Consider the following 14,188-nt stretch of genomic DNA (forward strand, 5'->3'; position numbering starts at 1 on the left):
CCTGTAAGAAGATTTCCAGTATAATCTTCAGGAGTCTGTTACCTTCTTTAGGCACTTGGGCTCACCAATCAGAAAGTCATAATTTTTGCCCAAAGTCCCATTGTAGGGGGGGCTATCTGGAATTTTAGGGTCCCCCCTCAGACAAGCAGACCTAACAAGAGCCATTCCTGAAGCTAGGTTATTGGGAGCTTCAGAAATGATATCCTCCCTATACAAATGAGGACAAAAGATTTTACTCTTTGAACCTTGGAGATCCCTTCCCTCCCTCAGGGTATGGCCCTCCACTTCATTTTTGGAGAATAGCATCTTTATAGGACACAGGTAAGGTCCCAATACTAACAAGGGAATGCTTAGGACTCTAAAAGGTTTTGGAGAATGCATCAGTAAAGGCCAATAAATACAATTTTTTTCTAGGTCCTCTTTGTGGTCTAGGAGGACAGGCAAGGTTGCAGCTTTTCAAGAATGTGTCAGTAAGGGCCACTCAATCTGACCTTCCTTGGCCCTCTTTGTGGTCTAAGAGGAAAATTAATGTTTCTGCTTCTGTGTTGGTGAGTGCAACTCTCCGATCAGCAGGGTCCAGGGACCATTGCAGATTCTTGGTCAGGGGGAGAAATAAAACAAATCAACACTGTAGACAGTTTTTTCTTTCAGATGGGAAACACTCAGAAATCAACAGGCTCACTTTTGATATGCCTTCTAAGCCATTGGGACCAATTGACCCAGAAACCCTGAAAAAGAGGTGGCTCATTTTTTTCTGCACTATGGCCTGGCCCCAATATTCTCTCTCTGATGGGGAAAAATGGCCACCTGAGGGAAGTATAAATTACAATATTATCCTGCAGCTTGACATTTTCTGTAAGAGGGAAGGCAAATGGAGTGAAATACTTTATGTCCAAGCTCTTTTCATGAAGGAGAATCTACAACTATGCTAAGCTTGCAATTTACATCCCACAGGAGGACCTCTCAGCTTACCCCCATATCCTAGCCTCCCTATAGCTCCCCTTCCTATTCATGATAATTCTCCTCTAATCTCCCCTGCCCAGAAGGAAATAAGCAAATAAATCTCCAAAGGACCACAAAACTCCCTGGGCTATCTGTTCTGTCCCCTTTAAGTTATAGGGGGATGAGAATTTGGCCCAACCTGGGTACATGTGCCTTTCTCTCTCTCTGATTTAAAGCAGATGAGGGCAGACCTGGGGAAGTTTGCAGATGATCCTGATAGGTACATAGATGTCCTACAGGGTCCAGGGCAAACCTTCAATCTCACTTGGAGAGATGTCATGTTATTGTTAGATCAAACCCTGGCCTTTAATGAAAAGAATGCAGCTTTAGCTGCAGCCTGAGAGTTTGGGGATACATGGTATCTTAGTCAAGTGAATGACAGAATGACAGCTGATGAAAGGGACAAATTCCCTACCAGTCAGCAAGCCATCTCCAGCATAGATCCCCACTGGGAACTTGCCTCAGATCATGCGGCCTGGAGTTGTAAACATCTGTTGACCTGTGTTCTAGAAGGACTAAGGAGAATTAGAAAAAAGCCCATGAATTATTCAATGATGTCCACCATAACTCAGAGAAAGGAAGAAAATCCTTCTCCCTTCCTCAAGTGGCTACAGGATGCCTTAAGAAAATATACTCCCCTGTCACCTGAATCACTTGAGTGTCAATTGATTCTAAAAGATAAGCTTATTACCCAGTGAGCCACAGATATCAGGAGAAGGCTTGAAAAGCAAGCCCTGGGCCCTGAACAAAATCTGGAGGCATTATTAAACCTGGCAACCTTGGTGTTTTATAATAGGGACCAAGAGAAACAGGCCCAAATGGAAAAGCAAGATCAGAGAAAGACCACAGCCTTAGTCATGGCCCTCAGACAACCAAACTTGGTGGTTCAGAGAGGACAGAAAATGGAGTAGGCCAATCAACTGATAGGGCTTGTTATCAGTGTGGTTTACAAGTACACTTTAAAAGATTGTCCAGTGAGAAATAAGCTGCCCCCTTATCCATGTCTGTTATGCCAAGGCAATCATTGGAAGGTGTACTGCCCCAGAAGACAAAGGTTCTCTGGGTCAGAAGCTCCCAACCAGATGATCCAACAACAGGACTGAGGGTGTCCAGGGCAAGCACCAGCTCATGTCATGACCCTTACTGAGCCCCAGGTAGGCTGAACCACTGAGGGCCAGGAAATTTACTTCCTCCTTGACACTGGCACAGCCTTCTCAGTGCTAATCTCCTGTCAAGGTCCGTTACAATCTGAGGAATCCTGAGACAGCCTGTAACCAGGTATTTCTCTCACCTCCTCAGTTTTAATTGAGAGACTTTACACTCTTCACATGCCTTTCTTGTTATGCCTGAAAGTCCCACACCCTTATTAGGGAGAGACATATTAGTCAAACATGGAGCTATTATTTACATGAATATGGGGAGCAATTTACCCATTTGTTGTCCCCTACTTGAGGAGGGAATCAACCCTGAATTCTGGGTATTGGAAGGACAATTTGGAAGGGCAAAAAATGCCTACACAGTTCAAATCAGGCTAAAATATCCCATCAGTTTTCCTTATCAAAGGCAGTATCCCTTAAGGCCTGAAGTTCATAAAGGATTCCAGGATATTGTTAAACATTTAAAAGCTCAAGTCTTAGTAAGGAAATGCAGCAGTCCCGGTGACACCCCAATTCTTGGAGTACAAGAACCGAATGGTCAATGGAGACTAGTGCAACATCTTAGACTCATCAATGAGGTACTAATTCCTCCATATCCAGGTGTATCGAACCCCTATATCCTGCTCTCTCAAATACCAGAGGAAGCATAATGGTTCACTGTTCTGGAGCTCAAGGATGCCTTCTTCTGTATTCCCCCACACTCTGACTCCCAGTTTCTCTTTGCCTTTGAGGATCTCACATACCACACATCCCAAATTACGTGGACAGTCTTGCCCCAAGGGTTTAGGGACAGGTCTCACCTGTTTGGTCAGGAACTGGCCCAAGATCTATGCCACTTCTCAAGTCTAGGAACTCTGGTCCATCAATATGTGGATGATTTACTTTTGGCTGCCATTTCAGAAGCTCCATGCCAGCAGGCTACTCTAGAGCTCTTGAACTTTGTAGCTAATCAAGGGTACAAGGCATCTGGGTTGAAGGCCCAGCTTTGCTTGTGACAGGCAAAATATCTAGGCCTAATCTTAGCCAGAGGAACCAAGGCTCTTGGCAAGGAGTGAATACAGTCTATACTGACTTATCCTTGCCCAAAGACATTAAACAGTTGTGGGGACTCTTTGGAATCACTGGGTTTTGCCAACTATGGATCCCTGGATACAGCGAGCTAAGCAGACCCCTCTATACTCTAATCAAGGAGACCCAATGGGCAAATACTCATCTAGTAGAATGGGAACCTGGGTCAGAAACAGCCTTCAAAACCTTAAAGCAGGCCCTATTACCTGCTCCAACTTTAAGCCTTCCCATAAGACAAAGCTTCTCTCTATATGTCAGAGAGGGAGCAGGGATAGCTCTTGGAGTCCTTACTCAGACTCCTGGGACAACCCCACAACCAGTGGCATACCTGAGTAAGGAAATTGATTTAGTAGCAAAAGGCTGGCCTCACTGTTTAAGGATAGTTGTGTTGGTGGTTGTCTTAGTGTCAGAGGCTATCAAATAATACAAGGAAAGGATCTCACTGTCTGAACTACTCATGATGAAAATGGTTTACTAGGTGCCAAAGGAAGTTTATGGCTATCAGCCAACTGCCTGCTTAGATAACAGGTGCTATTCCTTGAGGGACTGGTGCTTCAAATATGTATATGTGTGGCCCTCAACCCTGCCACTTTTCTCCCAGAGGCTGGTGAACCAATTGAGCATGACTGCCAACAAAATATAGTCCAGATTTATGCTGCTCAAAATGGTCTCTTAGAAGTCCCCTTAGCTAATCCTGACCTTAACCTATATATCAATGGAAGTTCGTTTGTGGAGAATGGGACATGAAGGACAGGTTATGCCATAGTTAGTGATGTAACTGTACTTGAAAGTAAGCCTCTTCCCCCAAGGAACAGCATGCAGTTAACAGAACTAATGGCACTTATCCGAGCCTTAGAACTGGGAAATGGAAGAAGAATAAATGTGTATACACATAGCCAGTACGCTTATCTAATCCTATGTGCCCATGCTGCAATATGGAAAGAAAGAGAGTTCCTAACCTCTGGGGGAACCGCTACTAAATACCACAAGAAAATCATAGAGTTATTGCACATAGTGCAAAAACCCAAGGAGGTGGTGGTCTTACATTGCTGAAGCTATCCAAAAGGGGAAGGAGAAGGGAGAACAGCAGTGTAAATGGCTGGCAGTGATAGGGAAAGACCAACAGAGAGAGAGAGAGACAAAGTCAAAGGGAGAAGGAAACAGAGAAAGAGAAAGAGAGAGAGAGAGGCAGAAACAAAGACAGACAGAGAGAGGAAGAGACAGAGAAAAAGGAGTCAGAGAGAGACAGGAAGTCAAAGAGAAAGAAAGAGAAATGGAAATAGTAAAGAAGAAATAGTGCACCCTATTATTTTAAAAGCCAAGGTGAATTTAAAACCTATAATTGATAATTGAAGGTCTTCTCTGTAACTCTGTAACACTCCAAAACTACCTTGTTGTCAGTGTAAACAAGGGCATAGCCTGAAAGCACTAAGGCCACTGACAACCTGTACCCTTCCTATAAAAAATCCGTAACCCAGCCGATTTCCTAATAGGGGATCTAAATCTGGAGGTCCGGCCAGACATAGGAGGAACTCCCTTCAGGACTGGATGATAGATGGTTCCTCCTAGGTGATCAAGGAAAAAGTCACAATGGGTATTCAGTAAATGATAAGGAAACTCTTATAGAAGCAGAGTTAGGAAAATTGCCTAATAATTGGTCTGCTCAAATGCGCTAGCTGTTTGCACTCAGCCAAACCTTAAAGTACTTACAGAATCAGGACGGAGCCATCTATACCAATTCTAAGTTACTATGGACTGAATGAGATTTTTTTAATAGCAAAGAAAAATTAAAATCCCAAACTTACAAATTTTTCTACTAAAGTAAAATTTGCTAAAAATGAATAATGTAGCATGCATTATCTTATTACCACATTCTCAAAGGATTTCTCAATCTGCAAGAAATAACAAAATTTATCCAGTAAGGATAGTAACTATAATCCCAAATAGAGTCTTCTGCATCAGTGCCTCTCCAAAAGCACCAAGGCCTAGACCTCCTCACTGCTGAGAAAGGAGTACTCTGCACCTTCTTAGGGGAAGAGTGTTGTTTTTACACTAACCAGTCAGGGATAGTATGAGATGCCACCTGGAATTTACAGGAAATGTCTTCTGAAATTAGACAATGCCTTTCAAACTCTTATACCAACCTCTGGAGTTGGGCAACATGGCTTCTCCCCTTTCTATGTCCTGTGGCAGCCATCTTCTTGTTACTAGCCTTTGGGCCCTGTATTTTTAACCCTCTTGTCAAATTTGTTTCCTCTAGAATTGAGGCCATCAAGCTTCAGATGGCCTTACAAATGAAACCCCAAATGAGTTTAACTAACAACTTTTACCAACCCACTGGACCCCTTCTTCACCCCCATCCAGCCGGAAGTAGCTAGAGTGGTCATTGGCCAAATTCCCAACAGCAGTCGTGGTGTCCTGTTTAGAGGGGTGATTGAGAGGTGAAGCTGGCTGTGCTTCTGGGTCAAGTGGAGACTTGGAGAAATTTTCTGTCTAGCTAACGGATTATAAATGCACCAATCAGCACTCTGTGTCTAGCTAAAGGTTTGTAAATACACCAATAAGCACTCTGTCAAAATGGACCAATCAGCTCTCTGTAAAATGGACCAGTCAGCTCTCTGTAAAATGGACCAATCAGGAGGAGGTGGTGGTGGCCAGATAAGGGAATAAAAGCAGGCCAACTGAGCCAGCAGCAGCAACCCACTGGGGTCCACTTCCATGCTGTGGAAGCTTTTTTCTTTCACTCTTCACAATAAATCTCACTGCTGCTGACTCTTTTGGTCCATGTGCTGCCTTTAAGAGCTGTTTTAGGAGCCGTAACACTCACTGTGAAGGTCTGCAGCTTCACTCCTGAAGTCAGTGAGACTGTGAAACACCAGAAGGAAGAAACTCTGGACACGTCCAAATATCAGAAGCAACAAACTCCGGACACATCATCTTTAAGAACTGTAACACTCACCGGAAGTGTCCGTGGCTTCATTCTTGAAGTCAGTGAGACCAAGAACCCACCAATTCCAGACACAATAAGACATGCAGTATGACTAGGATCCTCATTTTATAGTTGCTTTACCCAGGGCTGCTAGCTTACAAAGTTTCTGGCTAGAAAGCTGCACAGCTGGGATTTCCTGTAAGGCCACTGGGCTTTAGAGGGCCTGGCTTCATTCCTTGGGCTGCCTGCCACCTCCCACACCTAGAGCATCTCACCCTCCGCCCCCACCAGGTTTAAGGCTAACCCCCTCTCCAGACCAGCAGCTATTTGTTAAATACATTTCTCCAACAGACACCGTAGGTCAGACAGGCTAACAAACTTGTCCCGGGGTGTGCAGCTGGGCTGAGAGTTTTCTGCTGGTCTCTTGGGTTACCAAAGACCTAAGTCTTGTATGAACATAGGGGTAGCAGGAAAATCAGGCCTTCCCATATGTATTAATGTTAGTTCATTCTCACACTGCTATAAACAACTTCCCTGAGACTGGGTACTCTATAGGGGAAGGAGGTTTAATAGAGTCACAGTTCCACATGGCTGGGGAGGCCTCAGGAAACTTACAATCATGGCAGAATGGGAAGCAGCCACTTTTTTTGCAAGGCAGCAGGAGAAAGGGGGGGAAGGGGGAACTTGCAAACACTTATAAAGCCATAAGTTATTGTGAGAACTCACTATCATGAGAACAGCATGGGGGAACCACCCCAATGATCCAATCACCTCCCTCCCTCCACACATGGGGATTACAATTTGAGATGAGATTTATGTGGGGACACAGTCAAATTGTATCACCAGATATATGCTTTAATGACAGTTGGCTTAAAGTGTTTTCCCCTTAAATAACCTAACTCAGAGTTACAAAATTGAAGATAGGTACCCATTTGCATGGTAAGCAGATACAGCTTCCTGAGAGCAGGATCTTATATCTTTATTGGGTAAAACATTGACCGCTGTGCCTCAGGGTAGACTTAGCAAGCATTTAAAGTACATTTTCAATTATAAGAGATGTTAGTTGATTTGTTGCAATTACCTAACCTTCGCCTTAGAAACTTGTAGGCCATTGGCCTAGGCTTCCTCCAGGCCCAGCCTTTCCATAACAATTGAATTAATTTAACCCACAATGCCTCCCATGAACCCCCTGGGAACTCTGACTGCCTCTAAGGCTGAAAACAGCCACCAGCCTGGGGCAGCCTGCAGCTTATTCAGAGCTTCCCTCTCCTCCCCATGTTGCCCTTGCAGCTGCTGCAGAAGCTGCTCTCAACATGCCACACAGATTGCAGCTGGGAGGAGGGGAGTGGTCACAGTCACAAGGGATATTTTCTAACTCACCTAAGGAAAGTAGTAGTGTATGTGGCACTAGCATGTTAAAAACAATATGATCTTTCCTAATAAAAAGGACACTGAAGCAATGTTAAAGCTGCAAGCTTGTTAATAAGCAGGGAAGAATATACATCTGATGGCTGGTGCAATTGTTTTATTCTCCTTTATTTTATTTCAGCATTTTTCCTTTCACAACGCTGTCCCTTTAAGTGTGTCATCATCAATGGCTGTAGTCATCATTTGATCTGAGGAGTTTAAATACTTGTTTAGATCCTTGCTTATTCCATGAATTTAGGATGATTTTATCTAAATTGTGATGAAAAGTTCAGGGAGCAGGCCTTCTCAATCTCCAATATCCAGAATGGTGGAGATTCTGAGGTTTGGTGTGTTTTACGGTAATCTTAATAAAATACAGCTCAAGGCCAGCCATGGTGGCTCATGCCCTCATCCCAACACTGGGAGACCTATTTTGGAGGATCAGTTGAGCCCATGAGTTTGAGACCAGCCTAAGCCACAGGTCATGGCTCCTATATCTACAAGCAATAAAATACAGTTGCGGTAGAAAAGCAAGGAGAAAAATATTACAGTGCTGACAATGAAGTGGCACCTGACATGCAGCTATGGGTGAATTTGCCAAGAAAAGCAGAGAAAGAATAGAGGAGGGCTCTTCTTGTTACTGGTAGCAGTCAAAGCCAGGGTATCCATAAAGAGGCAGAGAGCCCAGGAAAGAGGGTCACAGAAGGGGTCAGTGCTCAGGAGGAGGAAGGAGGATGGGGAGTGCAGGGCAGTGGACACCCAAAAGCCCAAGGAAGAGACCTGTCCACAACAACCAGCCTCTCACTGTCCACAGGGCAGACTGGGCCCAGCCTCAGCCCCATCCCAAGGGGGAAGAGCTAGTTCACTAGGCAAGTGCGGTGAGCCCTGGGACAAGGAGAGAAGCACACACAGAGGCAAAGTCCACACCGTGACAGTTAGAGCAATCAACAAGCCCAGACCTCTGAGTACAAGGTGGCAAGAGCCCTAGAAAAGTACTACAGGTGCTGCCAAGAGATACAGTTTGGATGCTGTTGAAGGGACAGGGTACAGGGCCACATGGGAAATGTCTTTCTTGAGACAGCAGCACTCTGCCCTTGGTACATTCAGGAATTTTGTAAATAGTTGGTGGGTGTCATTGCCTGCCCAGGCCATGTGTCTACACAGATGACCATCACTTCCTGTGAGAAAGATGCAGGAGACAAAGCACAGGTAGCCCTACCATTGCAGCGGCTCACAAGAGACCTTCCCGGCCTCCTCCATGTGTGACACAGCGAATCCCACACTGCCGGGCAGGCAGCCCTCTGCATACTTTTCTGAGAGTAGCAGATATTTTGGAATTAAAACCTGCCATAACTTTTTTTTTTCTTCTAAAAGAATCTCACTCTGTCACCTAGGCTGAAGTGCAATGGCATGATCTCAGCTCACTGCAACCTCCTAGGTTCAAGTGATTCTCCTTCCTCAGCCTCCTGAGTAGCTGGGATTACCAACATGTGCCAGCAGTCCAGCTAGTTTTTTTATATTTTTAACACAGACAGGGTTTTGCTATGTTGCCCAGGCTGGTCTTATGCTACTGAGTTCAGTCAATCCATCTGCCTCAGCCTATGAAAGTACTGTGATTATAGACATGAGCCACCCCACCTAGCCCATAACTCTTTTAATAGCTATTCATACCCTGCCAACTTTCAAAATGTGTTGAAGCAATTAGAGACAAGCATGCATGCCTATGTGCATGTAAGCATGTGAACATACACAGGAGTATGAAGACTTATATGCCTCTTGGATACACACAGCCTTCTCTGTGCATACACATTACTTCCCTCAGTGTGTCCTATGTCTCCCAGGTACTATCTTTTGGGGAAAAAAAGTAGTATTTACAGATGATTATTGTATTTGTTTCTGTCATTGTGGGACAGTTAAAGGCCATTGAGATCACCTGCTCTTTTCAGGTCTTGTTGGGTACAGCTGTACAGATTCAGGGTAGACTACATCCTGCTAATGCTGCTCCACGCCCTGTGGGAAGGTTTCCGTGCTAAATCTAGGACAGCTGGTCAGTCTTCTAACTGAATTTGAATTCAGATTTTTGTCAGATGCATCCGTGTGTCTTCTTTTTAAATCAGGTGTAAACAGGACTATTCCCAGCCTCTCAGGTTCAGGGACTGCCTCTGTGCCACCACAGGCTAGAAGACAAGGGCTCTGCCCAGGCCTCAGGACAGCCTTCTGCCTTCACTGGGGCCTTGGGGGTATTGTCACCAGGCAACACTCAGCTCCATGGAGCTTACCTGGTTTTGAAATTCCACTTGGTAGACATTCCTCTGTGTTAAAGTATTTGTTTTTGTTTTTGTTTTTTTTTTTTTGGCATAATGCCTCCTATCAGGTCAGTTAGTTGGTTCTTCAGTAAAGTAATCTTTCTAGGCCCACACGGGAGACAGTTAGAGTGGGGAAGACAGCTAGTGTGTAACAAGTATGCCCTAGCAGGCTGGCACTAGAATGTTACTTATGTGCCCTGAAGTATTAATTCTGTAAAGTAGGATTATTTCACTGCAGTAGCATCCTCAGTAGTATTCTTATTGGTAATATGAGTGCAATTGATACTATGTATATATTAAATATACATACAGAAAAAACACATGAATAGAAATGGGTGTGAGCTAGTACTAGTTATTATATTGTATGTAGTGTAATGTAGCCTATATTAGTGGTACTGGTGTTATTATTAGCAGTATTCCTGTCCACCTTGTGTAAACATGAGGGAAGGAGTCACCTGCAGGTCTACTGTGTTTCTGAGGCTGTGCTTCAAGTAAGTGCCGAGCCGGGAGTTAATTCTCAGGTCAGCTTTCACCATCCTAAATATTCTGCTCTCACCTGGGAGCTTCACAGCAGCATCCTGGCCAGACGTGGTGGGGACTCATCCCACTGGGCAGTGGAAATGTCCTTAATACTACTGGGCCATACAGTGGACTTTGTCAGTTGATGGTGGTTTCCATGTTGTTGGGAACACCAAGTAATGATGTCTTGTGCTATCAGATGGAATTGACCATTCCAAGGACATATTTAGATTAAATACATACATTTGAACAGAAAACACAATAATACAGATTTCATTTCTCTCCTGAGTTCCACATTTCCAGATCACAACTCCAGACATAACTCCAGCAGCCTTGAGAGGAGGATGCCCACAGTATAATTTAGTGAGAATGACCTGCAAACCTTTCTCCTGTTCACTTAGCTCTCCATGAAAACCTCTGTTCATGGGATGCTACCTACACAGTGTGTTTTTGCTGACTTGATACAAACTTACTCTTATATGCACTCTAAAAATCTCTGTCTTTGTGTCTTTATTTTTCTGCAGATACTGAATGGCTGTACTCAGTGGTGTTTGAAGAAATATGTGATCACTATGATGAGAAATACAGGTGGGATATAAAGTCCCTGGTTATGGGTAAGATTGAATTAGAGGCAGCACAGATACCCATCTTGCAGCTCCCGATGTCCAAAGAGGAGCTGATGGAAGAAAACCAAAGGAAGTTAAGGGGAAGTGTTCCCCACATCTGTGCTCATGCCAGGTGTGATTGCCTTGCTGTTTGCAGGATGGTTTGGGAATATTAGCAATCAGATTTGTAACTCAACTTTAAAGAGTAGTGCAGGGCATACATAGTTTGTCCTCTTTTCCTCAGTCTCAAAACTAAGTCTCTCCTTGGTGCTCCTGAAAGAGTTTGGCTGATGCTGTGATTCAATTTTCTCTTTAAAGTCTTATTAAAATAATATGCATTAGTTTCAGTTATTTCTGAGTTCCAAAAACATTTGAGCATTGTTTATATTAGTGTCTATAAAGTTATGTTAATGACAGAATGGCTTCAAAGTTTAACTTAATAGATGGTTTAGCATTTTTCTTTTCAAAATCGGATATAGGATTAATATTTCAGCAACTATTCAAACTTAGCAAATTGATAAGCAGCTAAATCTCCCTAAAGAAGCTTAATTTTAAAAAAGTAAAAAGCCCAATTCATTTTTACCCTGTGTGTTTGTGTCCCCTTCAGCCATTGCTTTATTTGTATCCTGTTTTATTCTGAAAGGAAAGACAATATTGTTCACTTCAGGCTTGTTAACTGACATCAATCAGAATGGGCTTTCCAATTGCCTCTTATTCAAGAATGGTCTAGATTACAGACAGAAAATAGACTATTTGAAGATTCTTCTGGGATAACAGGATGAATACTCTGTCTTAAGAATTCCTGTTGCCAGGGGAGAAAAAAAATTGCAGTTATGTGAGTAATATTTGATTTAAAATTGTATTAATATGAAGCGTATATACCTTTGAAATTTATGTTATTTATATTTATACATACATCCAAACGTGGATTGACTATTCCTGGGAAGCGTGCACACACATGCAAACACACACCCTTTATAATCACTCTGTCTGCATCGCTACAAATGGTAGTGTCTGTGAATCTCAGGCATGAGTATGAGAACCATTATACTCAATTCTCTGCCTCTAGTGTCTTTCTGCACCATTTGCACATGAAGTTACTCTGTCAAATCTTGATGAAACACAAACCATATAGTTACTATGTAAAAATTTAATTGTGGTAGGAAACACACACACAGACACATGCTAAAATTTAAAATTTAAAACTAAAAACTAAAATTTAACATCTTACCTATTTTTAAGTGTACAGTTCAGTAGTGTTAGGTCTGCTCATATTGCTATACAATGGACTTCCAGAACTTTTTCATCTTGCAAATCTGAAATTCTGTGCTCATTGAAAAACTCCCCATTTCCCCCTACCCTCAGATCCTGACAACCATCATTCTACTTTGTATTTCTTAGTTTTTTACTACTCTAAGTACCTCAAATAAGAATTATATAGTATTTGTCTTTTGGCTGGGGGTGGTCGCTTGTGCCTATAATCCCACACTTTGGGAAGCTGAGGCAGGTGGCTGACCTGAGGTCAGGAGTTCCAGACCAGCCTGGCCAACATGGTGAAACCTCATCTCTACTAAAAATGCAAAAATTAGCCGGGCATGGTGACGGGCATCTTTAATCCCAGCTACACTGGAGGCTGAGGCAGGAGAATCCCTTAAACCTGGGAGGTGGAGGCTGTAGTGAGCCCAGATGGTGCCGTTGCACTCCAGGCTCGGCAACAGAGCAAGGCTTCATCTCAAAAATACGTGTGTGTGTGTGTGTGTATATATATATATACACACACACACACATATATATACACACACACATATATATACGTATATATACGTATATATTATATATAGTATATATACATATATACATATATACGTATATATGTATATATGTATACATATATGCATATATACGTATATATATGTGTATATATATAATTATTTGTTTTATTTGATTGGCTCATTTCACTTAGCATAATGCCTTCAAGTTTCATCCATGTTAGAGCATGCAATAAGAATTTCTTTCTTTTTAAGGCTGAACAATATTTCATGCTATGTTAGACCACATTTTGTTTATTCGTTCATCTGTTGAGGGACATTTGGTTTGCTTCCACTCCTTAGCTGTTCTTGCGAATAATGCTAATGTAAATATGAGTGCACAGGTATCTCTTTGAGTTCCTGCTTTCTGTTCTGTTGGGATATACCCAGAAGTGGAATTGCTGGATGAGGTGGCAATTTTATTTTTAATTTTTTGAATGATTACCATATTGTTTTCCATAGTTGTTAAACCATTGCATATTCCCACCAACAATCTATAAGGGTTCAAATTTTTACACATTCTCATCAAAACTTGTCATTTTATAGATTTTTTTGACAGTACTCATCCTAATGGGTGTGAGTTAATCTCTTATTATGATTTTGATTTGCATATCTGATGGTTGGGGATGGTGAGAATCTTCATTTTCTTTTTGGCCATTTCTGCATTATCTTTGGAGAAATGTCTGTGCACATCCTTTGCCTATTTTTAATTTTTTTTTGTTCTTATGTTGTAGGAGTTCCTACGTATTCTGGATATTAAGCACTTTTCAGACATATGACTTATGATCATTTTCTCCCTTCCTGGTTGACTTTTTGCTTAGTTGTCATCTTTGGTGTGCATAAGTTTTTGATTAGATGAATATGACACGTCATCTTATTTGTCTAATTTTGCTTTTGTTACCTGTGCTTTTGGTGTCACAGCCAAGAAGAGATTGCCAAATACAATTTCATGAAGCTTTAACCTATATTTTCTTCTAGCCATTTTAGTTTTAGGTCTTACATTCAATACTTTAATCCACATTGAGTTATTTTTTGTATATGGTGTTAATTAGAGTGCAGTTTCATTCTTTTGCATGTAGATATCCAGTTTTCCCAAGCACTGTTTGTTGAAGAGACTTACCTTTTCTCCATTGAATAGTCTTGACTGGCTTGTTGACAAATATGTGACAATTTATTTCTGGGCTGTCTCTTCTATTCTATTAGTATTTAGGACAGTACTGCACTGTTTTGATGAATGCTGCTTTGTAATATATTTGGAAATCCTGACATGTGACACCCACAATTTTGTCCTTTTTCAAGATTGTTCTGGCTATTTGGGATCCCCTGAAATTTCATATGTATTTTAGGATGATTTTCCTATTTCTGCTCAAAATGCCATTGGGATTTT

This window comes from Pan paniscus, chromosome Y (genome assembly GCF_029289425.2).
Source record: "Pan paniscus chromosome Y, NHGRI_mPanPan1-v2.0_pri, whole genome shotgun sequence".
NCBI classification, from domain to species: domain Eukaryota; kingdom Metazoa; phylum Chordata; class Mammalia; order Primates; family Hominidae; genus Pan; species Pan paniscus.